The sequence below is a fragment of the Spermophilus citellus genome (assembly GCF_964194105.1).
Source record: "Spermophilus citellus genome assembly, chromosome: 13".
NCBI lineage: Eukaryota > Metazoa > Chordata > Mammalia > Rodentia > Sciuridae > Spermophilus > Spermophilus citellus.
In genome coordinates this window covers 39,836,572-39,852,575 of record NC_138193.1, presented here as the reverse complement: position 1 = coordinate 39,852,575, position 16,004 = coordinate 39,836,572, and positions in this window count along the sequence as shown.

The window sequence follows — 16,004 nt, the reverse complement described above, 5'->3', positions numbered from 1 at the left end:
AACTGTTACTGGAAACGAAAGCTTCAACATTGAAGAACGAAATTTGGGGAACCAAGTGGGCTTAGTGTACTGATCATTACCTGAAAGTATCATCCATTTTGGGTGAAAAAATTTTTGCTGAGATTTCTGGAGATTCGTAATTTTTGGAAGCTTGGCAACCCCTTAAATGAAAGTGTTTCTCGCCTGTCACTTCTTAGGGCTACATCAATCGGAAACAGAACATAGAGATAGAACTTGAAACTACTTAACTGTGTCAAGTTTCAAGAAGCTAGCACAAACCTTGTTTGATTTAGAGTTCCAAATACATCTATCAATATAGGAGAAAACAGAGTGAAACGCCAAAATTCAAACTGTTACTGGAAATGAACGCTTCAACATAGAAGAACGAAATTTGGGGAACCAAGTGGGCTTAGTGCACTGATCATTACCTGAAAGTATCATCGAGTTTGGGTGAAAAAAGGTTTGCTGAGATTTCTGGAGATTCGTAATTTTTGGACGCTTGGCAACCCCTTTCAATGAAAGTGTTTCTCGTCTGTCACTGCTTAGGGCTACACCAATAGGAAACAAAATATAGAGATAGAACTTGTAACTACTTAATTGTGTCAAGTTTCAAGAAGCTAGCACAAATCGTGCTTGATTTAGAGTTCCAAATACATCTATCAATATAGGAGAAAACAGAGTGAAACGCCAAAATTCAAACTATTACTGGAAACGAACCCTTCAACATAGAAGAAAGAAATTTGGGGAACCAAGTGGGCTTAGTGTACTGATCATTACCTGAAAGTATCATCCAGTTTGGGTGAAAAAATATTTGCTAAGATTTCTGGAGATTCGTAATTTTTGGAAGCTTGGCCACCCCTTTCAATGAAAGTGTTTCTCGCCTGTCACTGCTTAGGGCTACATCAATAGGAAACAGAACATAGAGAAAAACTTGAAACTACTTAATTGTGTCAAGCTTTAAGAAGGTAGCACAAACCGTGTTTGATTTAGAGTTCCAAAAACATCTATCAATATAGAAGAAAACAGAGTGAAACGTAAAAATTCAAACTGTTACTGGAAACGAAAGCTTCAACATTGAAGAACGAAATTTGGGGAACAAAGTGGGCTCAGTGTACTGATCATTACCTGAAAGTATCACCCAGTTTGAGTGTAAAAATATTTGCTGAGACTTCTGGAGATTCGTAATTTTTGGAAGCTTGGCAACCCCTTTCAATGAAAGTGTTGCTCGCCTGTCACTGCTTAGGGCTACATCAATAGGAAACAGAACATAGAGATAGAACTTGGAACTAATTAATTGTGTCAAGTTTCAAGAAGCTAGCACAAACCGTGTTTGATTTAGAGTTCCAAATACATCTATCAATATAGGAGAAAACAGAGTGAAACGCCAAAATTCAAACTGTTACTGGAAACGAACGCTTCAACATAGAAGAACGAAATTAGGGGAACCAAGTGGGCTCAGTGTACTGATCATTACCTGAAAGTATCACCCAGTTTGGGTGAAAAAATATTTGCTGAGGTTTCTGGAGATTCGTAATTTTTGGAAGCTTGGCAACCCCTTTCAATGAAAGTGTTTCTCGCCTGTCACTGCTTAGGGCTACATCAATAGGAAACAGAACATAGAGATAGAACTTGGAACTAATTAATTGTGTCAAGTTTCAAGAAGCTAGCACAAACCGTGTTTGATTTAGAGTTCCAAATACATCTATCAATATAGGAGAAAACAGAGTGAAACGCCAAAATTCAAACTGTTACTGGAAACGAACGCTTCAACATAGAAGAACGAAATTAGGGGAACCAAGTGGGCTCAGTGTACTGATCATTACCTGAAAGTATCACCCAGTTTGGGTGAAAAAATATTTGCTGAGGTTTCTGGAGATTCGTAATTTTTGGAAGCTTGGCAATCCCTTTCAATGAAAGTGTTTCTCACCTGTCACTGCTTAGGGCTACATCAATAGGAAACAGAACATAGAGATAGAACTTGGAACTAATTAATTGTGTCAAGTTTCAAGAAGCTAGCACAAACCGTGTTTGATTTAGAGTTCCAAATACATCTATCAATATAGGAGAAAACAGAGTGAAACGCCAAAATTCAAACTGTTACTAGAAACGAACGCTTCAACATAGAAGAACGAAATTAGGGGAAACAAGTGGGCTCAGTGTACTGATCATTACCTGAAAGTATCACCCAGTTTGGGTGAAAAAATATTTGCTGAGATTTCTGGAGATTCGTAATTTTTGGAAGCTTGGCAACCCCTTTCAATGAAAGAGTTTCTCGTCTGTCACTGCTTAGGGCTACACCAATAGGAAACAAAACATAGAGATAGAACTTGAAACTACTTAATTGTGTCAAGTTTCAAAAAGGTAGCACAAACCGTGCTTGATTTAGAGTTCCAAATACATCTATCAATATAGGAGAAAACAGAGTGAAACGCCAAAATTCAAACTGTTACTGGAAACAAACGCTTCAACATTGAAGAACGAAATTTGGGGAACCAAGTGGGCTTAGTGTACTGATCATTACCTGAAAGTATCATCCATTTTGGGTGAAAAAATGTTTGCTGAGATTTCTGGAGATTCGTAATTTTTGGAAGCTTGGCAACCCCTTTCAATGAAAGTGTTTCTCGCCTGTCACTTCTTAGGGCTACATCAATCGGAAACAGAACATAGAGATAGAACTTGAAACTACTTAACTGTGTCAAGTTTCAAGAAGCTAGCACAAACCTTGTTTGATTTAGAGTTCCAAATACATCTATCAATATAGGAGAAAACAGAGTGAAACGCCAAAATTCAAACTGTTACTGGAAATGAACGCTTCAACATAGAAAAACGAAATTTGGGGAACAAAGTGGGCTCAGTGTACTGATCATTACCTGAAAGTATCATCGAGTTTGGGTGAAAAAATGTTTGCTGAGATTTCTGGAGATTCGTAATTTTTGGAAGCTTGCCAATCCCTTTCAATGAAAGTGTTTCTCGCCAGTCACTGCTTAGGGCTACATCAATAGGAAACAGAACATAGAGATAGAACTTGAAACTACTTAATTGTGTCAAGTTTCAAGAAGGTAGCACAAAGCGTGTTTGATTTAGAGTTCCAAATACATCTATCAATATAGGAGAAAACAGAGTGAAACCTAAAAATTCAAACTGTTACTGGAAACGAAAGCTTCAACATTGAAGAACGAAATTTGTTGAACAAAGTGGGCTCAGTGTACTGATCATTACCTGAAAGTATCACCCAGTTTGGGTGTAAAAATATTTGCTGAGATTTCTGGAGATTCGTAATTTTTGGAAGCTTGGCAACCCCTTTCAATGAAAGTGTTTCTCGCCTGTCACTGCTTATGGCTACATCAATAGGAAACAGAACATAGAGATAGAACTTGAAACTAATTAATTGTGTCAAGTTTCAAGAAGCTAGCACAAACCGTGTTTGATTTAGAGTTCCAAATACATCTATCAATATAGGAGAAAACAGAGTGAAACGCCAAAATTCAAACTGTTACTGGAAACGAACGCTTCAACATAGAAGAACGAAATTTGGGGAACCAAGTGGGCTTAGTGTACTGATCATTACCATAAAGTATCATCCAGTTTGGGTGAAAAAATGTTTACTGAGATTTCTGGAGATTCGTAATTTTTGGAAGCTTGGCAACCCCTTTCAATGAAAGAGTTTCTCGTCTGTCACTGCTTAGGGCTACACCAATAGGAAACAAAACATAGAGATAGAACTTGAAACTACTTAATTGTGTCAAGTTTCAAAAAGGTAGCACAAACCGTGCTTGATTTAGAGTTCCAAATACATCTATCAATATAGGAGAAAACAGAGTGAAACGCCAAAATTCAAACTGTTACTGGAAACAAACGCTTCAACATTGAAGAACGAAATTTGGGGAACCAAGTGAGCTTAGTGTACTGATCATTACCTGAAAGTATCATCCATTTTGGGTGAAAAAATTTTTGCTGAGATTTCTGGAGATTCGTAATTTTTGGAAGCTTGGCAACCCCTTAAATGAAAGTGTTTCTCGCCTGTCACTTCTTAGGGCTACATCAATCGGAAACAGAACATAGAGATAGAACTTGAAACTACTTAACTGTGTCAAGTTTCAAGAAGCTAGCACAAACCTTGTTTGATTTAGAGTTCCAAATACATCTATCAATATAGGAGAAAACAGAGTGAAACGCCAAAATTCAAACTGTTACTGGAAATGAACGCTTCAACATAGAAGAACGAAATTTGGGGAACCAAGTGGGCTTAGTGCACTGATCATTACCTGAAAGTATCATCGAGTTTGGGTGAAAAAAGGTTTGCTGAGATTTCTGGAGATTCGTAATTTTTGGACGCTTGGCAACCCCTTTCAATGAAAGTGTTTCTCGTCTGTCACTGCTTAGGGCTACACCAATAGGAAACAAAATATAGAGATAGAACTTGTAACTACTTAATTGTGTCAAGTTTCAAGAAGCTAGCACAAATCGTGCTTGATTTAGAGTTCCAAATACATCTATCAATATAGGAGAAAACAGAGTGAAACGCCAAAATTCAAACTGTTACTGGAAACGAACCCTTCAACATAGAAGAACGAAATTTGGGGAACCAAGTGGGCTTAGTGTACTGATCATTACCTGAAAGTATCATCCAGTTTGGGTGAAAAAATATTTGCTAAGATTTCTGGAGATTCGTAATTTTTGGAAGCTTGGCCACCCCTTTCAATGAAAGTGTTTCTCGCCTGTCACTGCTTAGGGCTACATCAATAGGAAACAGAACATAGAGAAAAACTTGAAACTACTTCATTGTGTCAAGCTTTAAGAAGGTAGCACAAACCGTGTTTGATTTAGAGTTCCAAAAACATCTATCAATATAGAAGAAAACAGAGTGAAACGTAAAAATTCAAACTGTTACTGGAAACGAAAGCTTCAACATTGAAGAACGAAATTTGGGGAACAAAGTGGGCTCAGTGTACTGATCATTACCTGAAAGTATCACCCAGTTTGAGTGTAAAAATATTTGCTGAGACTTCTGGAGATTCGTAATTTTTGGAAGCTTGGCAACCCCTTTCAATGAAAGTGTTGCTCGCCTGTCACTGCTTAGGGCTACATCAATAGGAAACAGAACATAGAGATAGAACTTGGAACTAATTAATTGTGTCAAGTTTCAAGAAGCTAGCACAAACCGTGTTTGATTTAGAGTTCCAAATACATCTATCAATATAGGAGAAAACAGAGTAAAACGCCAAAATTCAAACTGTTACTGGAAACGAACGCTTCAACATAGAAGAACGAAATTAGGGGAACCAAGTGGGCTCAGTGTACTGATCATTACCTGAAAGTATCACCCAGTTTGGGTGAAAAAATATTTGCTGAGGTTTCTGGAGATTCGTAATTTTTGGTAGCTTGGCAACCCCTTTCAATGAAAGTGTTTCTCGCCTGTCACTGCTTAGGGCTACATCAATAGGAAACAGAACATAGAGATAGAACTTGGAACTAATTAATTGTGTCAAGTTTCAAGAAGCTAGCACAAACCGTGTTTGATTTAGAGTTCCAAATACATCTATCAATATAGGAGAAAACAGAGTGAAACGCCAAAATTCAAACTGTTACTGGAAACGAACGCTTCAACATAGAAGAACGAAAATAGGGGAACCAAGTGGGCTCAGTGTACTGATAATTACCTGAAAGTATCACCCAGTTTGGGTGAAAAATTATTTGCTGAGGTTTCTGGAGATTCGTAATTTTTGGAAGCTTGGCAATCCCTTTCAATGAAAGTGTTTCTCGCCTGTCACTGCTTAGGGCTACATCAATAGGAAACAGAACATAGAGATAGAACTTGGAACTAATTAATTGTGTCAAGTTTCAAGAAGCTAGCACAAACCGTGTTTGATTTAGAGTTCCAAATACATCTATCAATATAGGAGAAAACAGAGTGAAACGCCAAAATTCAAACTGTTACTGGAAACAAACGCTTCAACATTGAAGAACGAAATTTGGGGAACCAAGTGGGCTTAGTGTACTGATCATTACCTGAAAGTATCATCGAGTTTGGGTGAAAAAATGTTTGCTGAGATTTCTGGAGATTCGTAATTTTTGGAAGCTTGCCAACCCCTTTCAATGAAAGTGTTTCTCGCCTGTCACTGCTTAGGGCTACATCAATAGGAAACAGAACATAGAGATAGAACTTGAAACTACTTAATTGTGTCAAGTTTCAAGAAGGTAGCACAAAGCGTGTTTGATTTAGAGTTCCAAATACATCTATCAATATAGGAGAAAACAGAGTGAAACCTAAAAATTCAAACTGTTACTGGAAACGAAAGCTTCAACATTGAAGAACGAAATTTGTTGAACAAAGTGGGCTCAGTGTACTGATCATTACCTGAAAGTATCACCCAGTTTGGGTGTAAAAATATTTGCTGAGATTTCTGGAGATTCGTAATTTTTGGAAGCTTGGCAACCCCTTTCAATGAAAGTGTTTCTCGCCTGTCACTGCTTATGGCTACATCAATAGGAAACAGAACATAGAGATAGAACTTGAAACTAATTAATTGTGTCAAGTTTCAAGAAGCTAGCACAAACCGTGTTTGATTTAGGGTTCCAAATACATCTATCAATATAGGAGAAAACAGAGTGAAACGCCAAAATTCAAACTGTTACTGGAAACGAACGCTTCAACATAGAAGAACGAAATTTGGGGAACCAAGTGGGCTTAGTGTACTGATCATTACCATAAAGTATCATCCAGTTTGGGTGAAAAAATGTTTACTGAGATTTCTGGAGATTCGTAATTTTTGGAAGCTTGGCAACCCCTTTCAATGAAAGTGTTTCTTGCCTGTCACTGCTTAGGGCTACATCAATAGGAAACAGAACATAGAGATAGAACTTGAAACTACTTAATTGTGTCAAGTTTCAAGAAGGTAGCACAAACCGTGTTTGATTTAGAGTTCCAAATACATCTATCAATATAGGAGAAAACAGAGTGAAACCTAAAAATTCAAACTGTTACTGGAAACGAAAGATTCAACATTGAAGAACGAAATTTGGGGAACCAAGTGGGCTCAGTGTACTGATCATTACCTGAAAGTATCACCCAGTTTGGGTGTAGAAATATTTGCTGAGATTTCTGGAGATTCGTAATTTTTGGAAGCTTGGCAACCCCTTTCAATGAAAGTGTTTCTCGCCTGTCACTGCTTAGGGCTACATCAATAGGAAACAGAACATAGAGATAGAACTTGAAACTACTTAATTGTGTCAAGTTTCAAGAAGGTAGCACAAACCGTGTTTGATTTAGAGTTCCAAATACATCTATCAATATAGGAGAAAACAGAGTGAAACGTAAAAATTCAAACTTTTACTGGAAACGAAAGCTTCAACATTGAAGAACGAAATTTGGGGACAAAGTGGGCTCAGTGTACTGATCATTACCTGAAAGTATCACCCAGTTTGGGTGTAAAAATATTTGTTGAGATTTCTGGAGATTCGTAATTTTGGAAGCTTGGCAATCCCTTTGAATGAAAGTGTTTCTCGCCTGTCATTGCTTAGGGTTACATCAATAGGAAACAGAACATAGAGATAGAACTTGAAACTAATTAATTGTGTCAAGTTTCAAGAAGCTAGCACAAACCGTGTTTGATTTAGCGTTCCAAATACATCTATCAATATAGGAGAAAACAGAGTGAAACCTAAAAATTCAAACTGTTACTGGAAACGAAAGCTGCAACATTGAAGAACGAAATTTGGGGAACAAAGTGGGCTCAGTGTACTGATCATTACCTGAAAGTTTCAACCAGTTTGGGTGTAAAAATATTTGCTGAGATTTCTGGAGATTCGTAATTTTTGGAAGCTTGGCAACCCCTTTCAATGAAAGAGTTTCTCGCCTGTCACTGCTTAGGGCTACATCAATAGCAAACAAAACATAGAGATAGAACTTGACTAATCAATTGTGTCAAGTTTCAAAAAGCTAGCACAAACCGTGCTTGATTTAGAGTTCCAAATACATCTATCAATATAGGAGAAAACAGAGTGAAACGCCAAAATTCAAACTGTTACTGGAAACGAACGCTTCAACATAGAAGAACAAAATTTGGGGAACCAAGTGGGCTTAGTGTACTGATCATTACCTGAAAGTATCATCCAGTTTGGGTGAAAAAATGTTTGCTGAGATTTCTGGAGATTCGTAATTTTTGGACGCTTGGCAACCCCTTTCAATGAAAGTGTTTCTCGTCTGTCACTGCTTAGGGCTACATCAATCGGAAAGAGAACATAGAGATAGAACTTGAAACTACTTAATTGTGTCAAGTTTCAAGAAGCTAGCACAAACCGTGTTTGATTTAGAGTTCCAAATACATCTATCAATATAGGAGAAAACAGAGTGAAACCTAAAAATTCAAACTGTTACTGGAAACGAAAGCTTCAACATTGAAGAACAAAATTTGGGGAACAAAGTGGGCTCAGTGTACTGATCATTACCAGAAAGTATATCCCAGTTTGGGTGAAAAAAATATTTGCTGAGATTTCTGGAGATTCGTAATTTTTGGAAGCTTGGCAACTCCTTTCAATGAAAGTGTTTCTCGCCTGTCAGTGCTTAGGGCTACATCAATAGGAAACAGAACATAGAGATAGAACTTGAAACTACTTAACTGTGTCAAGTTTCAAGAAGCTAGCACAAACCGTGCTTGATTTAGAGTTCCAAATACATCTATCAATATAGGAGAAAACAGAGTGAAACGCCAAAATTCAAACTGTTACTGGAAAGGAACGCTTCAACATAGAAGAAGGAAATTTGGGGAACCAAGTGGGCTTAGTGTACTGATCATTACCTGAAAGTATCATCAGGTTTGGGTGAAAAAATGTTTGCTGAGATTTCTGGAGATTCGTAATTTTTGGACGCTTGGCAACCCCTTTCAATGAAAGTGTTTCTCGTCTGTCACTGCTTAGGGCTACACCAATAGTAAACAAAATATAGAGATAGAACTTGAAACTACTTAACTGTGTCAACTTTCAAGAAGCTAGCACAAACCGTGCTTGATTTAGAGTTCCAAATACATCTATCAATATAGGAGAAAACAGAGTGAAACGCCAAAATTCAAACTGTTACTGGAAACGAACGCTTCAACATAGAAGAATGAAATTTGAGGAACCTAGTGGGCTTAGTGTACTGATCATTACCTGAAAGTATCATCCAGTTTGGGTGACAAAATATTTGCTGAGATTTCTGGAGATTCGTAATTTTTGGAAGCTTGGCAACCCCTTTCAATGAAAGGGTTTCTCGCCTGTCACTGCTTAGGGCTACATCAATAGGAAACAGAACGTAGAGATAGAACTTGAAACTAGTTAATTGTGTCAAGTTTCAAGAAGCTAGCACAAACCGTGCTTGATTTAGAGTTCCAAATACATCTATCAATATAGGAGAAAACAGAGTGAAACGCCAAAATTCAAATTGTTACTGGAAACGAAAGCTTCAACATTGAAGAACGAAATTTGGGGACAAAGTGGGCTCAGTGTACTGATCATTACCTGAAAGTATCACCCAGTTTGGGTGAAAAAATATTTGTTGAGATTTCTGGAGATTCGTAATTTTTGGAAGCTTGGCAATCCCTTTCAATGAAAGTGTTTCTCGCCTGTCATTGCTTAGGGCTACATCAATAGGAAACAGAACATAGAGATAGAACTTGAAACTAATTAATTGTGTCAAGTTTCAAGAAGCTAGCACAAACCGTGTTTGATTTAGCGTTCCAAATACATCTATCAATATAGGAGAAAACAGAGTGAAACCTAAAAATTCAAACTGTTACTGGAATCGAAAGCTGCAACATTGAAGAACGAAATTTGGGGAACAAAGTGGGCTCAGTGTACTGATCATTACCTGAAAGTTTCAACCAGTTTGGGTGTAAAAATATTTGCTGAGATTTCTGGAGATTCGTAATTTTTGGAAGCTTGGCAACCCCTTTCAATGAAAGTGTTTCTCGCCTGTCACTGCTTAGGGCTACATCAATAGCAAACAAAACATAGAGATAGAACTTGACTAATTAATTGTGTCAAGTTTCAAAAAGCTAGCACAAACCGTGCTTGATTTAGAGTTGCAAATACATCTATCAATATAGGAGAAAACAGAGTGAAACGCCAAAATTCAAACTGTTACTGGAAACGAACGCTTCAACATAGAAGAACAAAATTTGGGGAACAAAGTGGGCTTAGTGTACTGATCATTACCTGAAAGTATCATCCAGTTTGGGTGAAAAAATGTTTGCTGAGATTTCTGGAGATTCGTAATTTTTGGACGCTTGGCAACCCCTTTCAATGAAAGTGTTTCTCGTCTGTCACTGCTTAGGGCTACACCAATAGGAAACAAAATATAGAGATAGAACTTGAAACTACTTAATTGTGTCACGTTTCAAGAAGCTAGCACAAACCGTGCTTGATTTAGAGTTCCAAATACATCTATCATTATAGGAGAAAACAGAGTGAAATGCCAAAATTCAAACTGTTACTGGAAACGAACGCTTCAACATAGAAGAACGAAATTTGGGGAACCAAGTGGGCTTAGTGTACTGATCATTACCTGAAAGTATCATCAAGTTTGGGTGGAAAAATATTTGCTGAGATATCTGGAGATTCGTAATTTTTGGAAGCTTGGCAACCCCTTTCAATGAAAGTGTTTCTCGCCTGTCACTGCTTATGTCTACACCAATAGGAAACAGAACATAGAGATAGAACTTGAAACTACTTAATTGTGTCAAGTTTCAAGAAGGTAGCACAAACCGTGTTATTTAGAGTTCCAAATACATCTATCAATATTGGAGAAAACAGAGTGAAACCTAAAAATTCAAAGCGTTACTGGAAATGAAAGCTTCAACATTGAAGAACGAAATTTGGGGAACAAAGTGGGCTTAGTGTACTGATCATTACCTGAAAGTATCATCCCTTTGGGTGAAAAAATATTTGCTGATATTTCTGGAGATTCGTAATATTTGGAAGCTTGGCAACCCCTTTCAATGAAAGTGTTTCTCGCCTGTCACTGCTTAGGGCTACATGAATAGGAAACAGAACATAGAGATAGAACTTGAAACTTATTAATTGTGTCAAGTTTCAAGAAGCTATCACAAACCGTGCTTGATTTAGAGTTCCAAATACATCTATCAATATAGGAGAAAACAGAGTGAAACGCCAAAATTCAAACTGTTACTGGAAACGAACGCTTCAACATAGAAGAACGAAATTTGGGGAACCAAGTGGGCTTAGTGTACTGATCATTACCTGAAAGTATCATCCAGTTTGGGTGAAAAAATGTTTACTGAGATTTCTGGAGATTCGTAATTTTTGGACGCTTTTCAACCCCTTTCAATGAAAGTGTTTCTCGCCTGTCACTGCTTAGGGCTACATCAATCAGAAACAGAACATAGAGATAGAACTTGAAACTACTTAATTTTGTCAAGTGTCAAGAAGCTAACACAAACCGTGCTTGATTTAGAGTTCCAAATACATCTATCAATATAGGAGAAAACAGAGTGAAACCTAAAAATTCAAACTGTTACTGGAAACGAAAGCTTCAACATTGAAGAACGAAATTTGGGGAAAAAAGTGGGCTCAGTGTACTGATCATTACCTGAAAGTATCATCCAGTTTGGGTGTAAAAATATTTGCTGAGATTTCTGGTGATTCGTAATTTTTGGAAGCTTGGCAACCCCTTTCAATGAAAGTGTTTCTCGTCTGTCACTGCTTAGGGCTACACCAATAGGAAACATCACATAGAGATAGAACTTGAAACTACTTAATTGTGTCAAGTTTCACGAAGCTAGCACAAACCTTGTTTGATTTAGAGTTCCAAATACATCTATCAATATAGGAGAAAACAGTGTGAAACGCCAAAATTCAAATTGTTACTGGAAACGAATGCTTCAACATAGAAGAACGAAATTTGGGGAACCAAGTGGGCTTAGTGTACTGATTATTACCTGAAAGTATCATCCAGTTTGGGTGAAAAAATATTTGCTGATATTTCTGGAGATTCGTAATATTTGGAAGCTTGGCAACCCATTTCAATGAAAGTGTTTCTCGCCTGTAACTGCTTAGGGGTACATCAATAGGAAACAGAACATAGAGATAGAACTTGAAACTTATTAATTGTGTCAAGTTTCAAGAAGCTAGCACAAACCGTGCTTGATTTAGAGTTCCAAATACATCTATCAATATAGGAGAAAACAGAGTGAAACGCCAAAATTCAAACTGTTACTGGAAACGAACGCTTCAACATAGAAGAAGGAAATTTGGGGAACCAAGTGGGCTTAGTGTACTGATCATTACCTGAAAGTATCATCCAGTTTGGGTGAAAAAATGTTTACTGAGATTTCTGGAGATTCGTAATTTTTGGAAGCTTGGCAACCCCTTTCAATGAAAGTGTTTCTCGCCTGTCACTGCGTAGGGCTACATCAATCGGAAACAGAACATAGAGATAGAACTTGAAACTACTTAATTGTGTCAAGTTTCAAGAAGCTAGCACAAACCGTGTTTGATTTAGAGTTCCAAATACATCTATCAATATAGGAGAAAACAGAGTGAAACCTAAAAATTCAAACTGTTACTGAAAACGAAAGCTTCAACATTGAAGAACGAAATTTGTGGAAAAAAGTGGGCTCAGTGTACTGATCATTACCTGAAAGTATCATCCAGTTTGGGTGTAAAAATATTTGCTGAGATTTCTGGAGATTCGTAATTTTTGGAAGCTTGGCAACCCCTTTCAATGAAAGTGTTTCTCGCCTGTCACTGCTTAGGGCTACATCAATAAGAAACAGTACATAGAGTTAGAACTTGAAACTTCTTAATTGTGAAAAGTTTCAAGAAGCTAGCACAAACCGTGCTTGATTTAGAGTTCCAAATACATCTATCAATATAGGAGAAAACAGAGTGAAACGCCAAAATTCAAACTGTTACTGGAAACGAATGCTTCAACATAGAAGAACAAAATTTGGGGAACCAAGTGGGCTTAGTGTACTTATCATTACCATAAAGTATCATCCAGTTTGGGTGAAAAAATGTTTACTGAGATTTCTGGAGATTCGTAATTTTTGGAAGCTTGGCAACCCCTTTCAATGAAAGTGTTTCTCGCCTGTCACTGCTTAGGGCTACATCAATAGGAAACAGAACATAGAGATAGAACTTGAAGCTTATTAATTGTGTCAAGTTTCAAGAAGCTAGCACAAACCGTGTTTGATTTAGAGTTCCAAATACATCTATCAATATAGGAGAAAACAGAGTGAAACCTAAAAATTCAAACTGTTACTGGAAACGAAATCTGCAACATTGAAGAACAAAATTTGGGGAACAAAGTGGGCTCAGTTTACTGATCATTACCTGAAAGTATCACCCAGTTTGGGTGTAAAAATATTTGCTGAGATTTCTGGAGATTCGTAATTTTTGGAAGCTTGGCAACCCCTTTCAATGAAAGTGTTTCTCGTATGTCACTGCTTAGGGCTACACCAATAGGAAACAAAACATAGAGATAGAACTTGAAACTACTTAATTGTGTCAAGTTTCAAAAAGCTAGCACAAACCGTGCTTGATTTAGAGTTCCAAATACATCTATCAATATAGGAGAAAACAGAGTGAAACGCCAAAATTCAAACTGTTACTGGAAACGAACGCTTCAACATAGAAGAACGAAATTTGGGGAACCAAGTGGGCTTAGTGTACTGATCATTACCTGAAAGTATCATCCAGTTTGGGAGAAAAAATATTTGCTGAGATTTCTGGAGATTCGTAATTTTTGGAAGCTTGGCAACCCCTTTCAATGAAAGTGTTTCTCGTCTGTCACTGCTTAGGGCTACACCAATAGGAAACAAAATATAGAGATAGAACTTCAAACTACTTAATTTTGTCTTGTTTCAAGAAGCTAGCACAAACCGTGCTTGATTTAGGGTTCCAAATACATCTATCAATATAGGAGAAAACAGAGTGAAACGCCAAAATTCAAACTGTCACTGGAAACGAACGCTTCAACATAGAAGAACAAAATTTGGGGAACCAAGTGGGCTTAGTGTACTGATCATTACCTGAATGTATCATCCAGTTTGGGTGAAAAAATATTTGCTGATATTTCTGGAGATTCGTAATTTTTGGAAGCTTGGCAACCCCTTTCAATGAAAGTGTTTCTCGCCTGTCACTGCTTAGGGCTACATCAATAGGAAACAGAACATAGAGATAGAACTTGAAACTCCTTAATTGTGTCAAGTTTCAAGAAGCTAGCACAAACCGTGCTTGATTTAGAGTTCCAAATACATCTATCAATATAGGAGAAAACAGAGTGAAACGCCAAAATTCAAACTGTTACTGGAAACGAACGCTTCAACATAGAAGAACGAAATTTGGGGAACCAAGTGGGCTTAGTGTACTGATCATTACCTGAAAGTATCATCCAGTTTGGGTGAAAAAATGTTTACTGAGATTTCTGGAGATTCGTAATTTTTGGACGCTTGGCAACCCCTTTCAATGAAAGTGTTTCTCGCCTGTCACTGCTTAGGGCTACATCAATCAGAAACAGAACATAGAGATAGAACTTGAAACTACTTAATTTTGTCAAGTGTCAAGAAGCTAACACAAACCGTGTTTGATTTAGAGTTCCAAATACATCTATCAATATAGGAGAAAACAGAGTGAAACCTAAAAATTCAAACTGTTACTGGAAACGAAAGCTTCAACATTGAAGAACGAAATTTGGGGAAAAAAGTGGGCTCAGTGTACTGATCATTACCTGAAAGTATCATCCAGTTTGGGTGTAAAAATATTTGCTGAGATTTCTGGAGATTCGTAATTTTTGGAAGCTTGGCAACCCCTTTCAATGAAAGTGTTTCTCGTATGTCACTGCTTAGGGCTACACCAATAGGAAACAAAACATAGAGATAGAACTTGAAACTACTTAATTGTGTCAAGTTTCAAAAAGCTAGCACAAACCGTGCTTGATTTAGAGTTCCAAATACATCTATCAATATAGGAGAAAACAGAGTGAAACGCCAAAATTCAAACTGTTACTGGAAACGAACGCTTCAACATAGAAGAACGAAATTTGGGGAACCAAGTGGGCTTAGTGTACTGATCATTACCTGAAAGTATCATCCAGTTTGGGAGAAAAAATATTTGCTGAGATTTCTGGAGATTCGTAATTTTTGGAAGCTTGGCAACCCCTTTCAATGAAAGTGTTTCTCGTCTGTCACTGCTTAGGGCTACACCAATAGGAAACAAAATATAGAGATAGAACTTAAAACTACTTAATTTTGTCTTGTTTCAAGAAGCTAGCACAAACCGTGCTTGATTTAGAGTTCCAAATACATCTATCAATATAGGAGAAAACAGAGTGAAACGCCAAAATTCAAACTGTCACTGGAAACGAACGCTTCAACATAGAAGAACAAAATTTGGGGAACCAAGTGGGCTTAGTGTACTGATCATTACCTGAATGTATCATCCAGTTTGGGTGAAAAAATATTTGCTGATATTTCTGGAGATTCGTAATTTTTGGAAGCTTGGCAACCCCTTTCAATGAAAGTGTTTCTCGCATGTCACTGCTTAGGGCTACATCAATAGGAAACAGAACATAGAGATAGAACTTGAAACTCCTTAATTGTGTCAAGTTTCAAGAAGCTAGCACAAACCGTGCTTGATTTAGAGTTCCAAATACATCTATCAATATAGGAGAAAACAGAGTGAAACGCCAAAATTCAAACTGTTACTGGAAACGAACGCTTCAACATAGAAGAACGAAATTTGGGGAACCAAGTGGGCTTAGTGTACTGATCATTACCTGAAAGTATCATCCAGTTTGGGTGAAAAAATGTTTACTGAGATTTCTGGAGATTCGTAATTTTTGGACGCTTGGCAACCCCTTTCAATGAAAGTTTTTCTCGCCTGTCACTGCTTAGGGCTACATCAATCGGAAACAGAAAATAGAGATAGAACTTGAAACTACTTAATTGTGTCAAGTTTCAAGAAGCTAACACAAATCGTGTTTGATTTAGAGTTCCAAATACATCTAT